Raw genomic sequence first — 3,135 nt, 5'->3', positions numbered from 1 at the left:
AATGATGTTAATTTTGGTTCTGAGTGCTGGCTGCCGTCTCTGAAGACAAGGTAAAATGGTAAGTAATAGGACACTGCAGCTTAATCCCACAATTAGGAAGCAGCTATCACCCCCAGGGACAACTCTAGTTACTGACTGATTTTCCTTACACACTGTAATTACATTCAGTACCACCTTAGGCTCCCTAAATGTCCTAGATACCCCCATTATAGGTGGGCCTTCCTTTACACAAGCCCTGTGTATTAACAATCCATATCGGTACAAAGGATAAATTATGGAGAAATTCTTTCATGTCACAGAAGCATTCTTAACAAGAGTCCTTTGAATAGCCAGTTCTCCGAGTGGATTTAAAATAGGACTTCATTTACAAAACTATGACTTAACTGTAATCTTTTAGGGACACATTGTCATTACCCCAAGCAAAGCAGCAAAGATGGCTTTTATTCCCTGGCCTCAGATTGAGCCTTCAGCCTAGAATGCCAACTGAACCAAGCCGCTAACTGTGGCCTCACACTTACCCCTAATTTAGGCCACAGCACAGATTGATTGTTAATCCTATCACACAGCTCAGGCGCTAAGACCAGACAACCATGTCACAAATCTGGGTCTTTGAGCTGGGGGGTGGGGTGTGCTTGCGGGGATGGAGGAACTGCATCCATGACTCACTGCTAACCCATCCCTGCTGCTGGAAAGAAAAAAAATAACTCTAAATGCACATCCTACTGCTTGTGAGTCAGGAATGTCATTTTCATTTATGAAGGATGGAACATAATTTTCCTCTAACATTTCAAGTGAATAACTTTACATACATTTTCCCCCCAATTTCCATAGGAATTTGATGCCATGGAAGCAATCAGCTCCATGTCCCCAGAGCCTGGCAGAAACTCTTATTTTTCTTACAGATACTTTTTTTTTTTTTTTTTTTTTTTTTTTTGTTTTTTGGGGTTTTTTTTTTTTCGGTACGCGGGCCTCCCACTGTTGTGGCCTCTCCTGTTGCGGAGCACAGGCTCCGGACACGCAGGCTCAGCAGCCATGGCTCACAGGCCCAGCCGCTCCGCGGCATGTGGGATCCTCCCAGACCGGGGCACGAACCCGTGTCCCCTGCATCGGCAGGCGGACTCTCAACCACTGCGCCACCAGGGAAGCCCTCTTACAGATACTTTAAGATCAGTAGTTCTGAAGTCCCCTCCTCCCTCCAATTACGTCCCTGGGGAAACCCACCCTGACTTAGGGGTTTGGGGGGAGATAGGGTGGTGTGAATTCTAATGCTATTTTATCATTTTGGACTCACATTTCCATTGAGTCTTAAAAGCTGAGTTTCAGAAGTTCAGAGAAGCTTCCGCGCCGTGTCCCCATTAAGAGGTGCTTGCCTCCCACTGTGAGCGGGCTTCCCTGGTGGCGCAGTGGTTGAGAGTCCGCCTGCAGATGCGGGGGACGCGGGTTCGTGCCCCGGTCTGGGAAGATCCCACGTGCCACGGAGCGTCTGGGCCCGTGAGCCATGGCCGCTGAGCCTGCGCGTCCGGAGCCTGTGCTCCGCAATGGGAGAGGCCACAACAGTGAGAGGCCCGCGTACCACAAAAAAAAAAAAAAAAAAGAGGTGTTTGCCTCCCACTGTGAGAATCCCAAAGGTAGATTCATCACAGGTTATGTCAAAAAAAAAAGAGTGGAAAACAGCAAAGGAGACACCCTCTCTGTTAACTCTCCAAGGCATAGCTTCTGATTTCACTATAACTATTAGGTAAATACACCTAGTAGAACAAAACAGAAAATTTATTCCAGAGGAGAAAAGACAGGGTCTTTGAGTTTTATAATATATGGCATATCTGGTACTGTTGCCCCCCTCCAGTAGCATGGCTCTTTTTCTAACTGGCTATATTTCTCTCCTTTCCTCAGGTCTAATGCATGAATGTCACAGATATGGGTAATCTGACCATTCTCAATGAATTTCTCCTCCTGGGATTTGGGAGTCTCCATGGGTTACAGTTTTTTCTTTTGGGGATATTTCTGGGAATCTATGTAGTGACCTTGCTGGGGAACATTCTTATCCTTATAGTCATTTCCCTTGACTGCAGTATCCAAACCCCCATGTACTTCTTTCTGTCCAATTTATCCTTTGAGATCTGGTACACTACCTCCATTGCCCCTAAGATGCTGCAGACCCTTCTCTCAGGTTCCCAGGTGATTTCTTTTGTAGGATGTGTGGTCCAGTTTTACTTCTTCGGTTCCATGGCAGTAGTTGAGCACTTTCTTCTGGCAGCCATGTCTTATGACTGCTACTTTGCTATCTGCAGCCCCCTCCAGTACCCATCCCTCATGAACCTCCACACATGTACCCTGCTTGCAGGTGGGTCTTGGCTGGGTGAGTTCCTAACCCCTGTGGTCACTGTTACCATGACTTTCCAGCTGCCCTGCTGTCCAACCAATAAGTTTGACCATTTCTTCTGTGACCTGACCCCTGTGCTGTAGCTGGTCTGTTCTGATACTGAGACAGTGGAGGAAACCACTTTCCTACTGGCCTCCTTTGTCACTATGGTGCCCTTCCCACTCACTGTAGCCGCCTATATCCACATTGTTGCTGCTGTCCTCAGGATTCCGTCAGCTGCAGGAAAGCAATGGGCCTTCTCCACCTGCTCTTCCCACCTCACAGTGGTCACTCTGTACTATGGAACACTGGGAACAGTGTATGCCATTCCCACAGCAACCCAGGCTGTTGCCCTGAACAAGATCTTCTCCCCGTTCTATACCGTGGTCACTCCCATGGTCAACCCCATCGTGTATAGCTTGAGAAACAAGGATGTTAAAAAGGCAGTGAGGAGGCTTATGAGTCAGTGTATGTATGCTAAAAGGACCTAACGGCCCTCGCCATCCATAGGGAGTCTTTTTTCTCAGAGCAGCCTGGGCTTCTGTGAACGAAGCCAAGCACTAGGTTTTGTACTTGGGGGCTCAGACCACTGCTGCTCCCTCCTTCCAGAGAAATAGCCAACAGAGCAGGGACCATCCCTGAGGTCCTATAGCCTAAAGCCCTTGAGAATACCAGGTGAATCCTTGCATGGTAAAATTTAGTTTGCCAGACAAGTGACTCCCTCGGGCTATTCTACCAGGCCTTTTAGGGGAAAATTCAAAAGACCCAAATTT

At 47.6% G+C, this 3,135-nt stretch overlaps 1 pseudogene across 1 annotated transcript; it reads left to right on the top strand.

Moving 5' to 3' along the window:
• Nucleotides 1-1,917: 1,917 nt before the first annotated feature.
• On the top strand, nucleotides 1,918-2,853 carry LOC307069798 (olfactory receptor 6N1-like; annotated as a pseudogene). The gene has a single exon. The product of its transcript is annotated as an olfactory receptor 6N1-like (transcript).
• Nucleotides 2,854-3,135: the final 282 nt, after the last annotated feature.

The sequence above is a fragment of the Hyperoodon ampullatus genome (assembly GCF_949752795.1).
Source record: "Hyperoodon ampullatus genome assembly, chromosome: X".
NCBI lineage: Eukaryota > Metazoa > Chordata > Mammalia > Artiodactyla > Ziphiidae > Hyperoodon > Hyperoodon ampullatus.
Note: the sequence above shows the minus strand (reverse complement) of the source record. Positions and strands in the feature narration are given on the sequence as shown.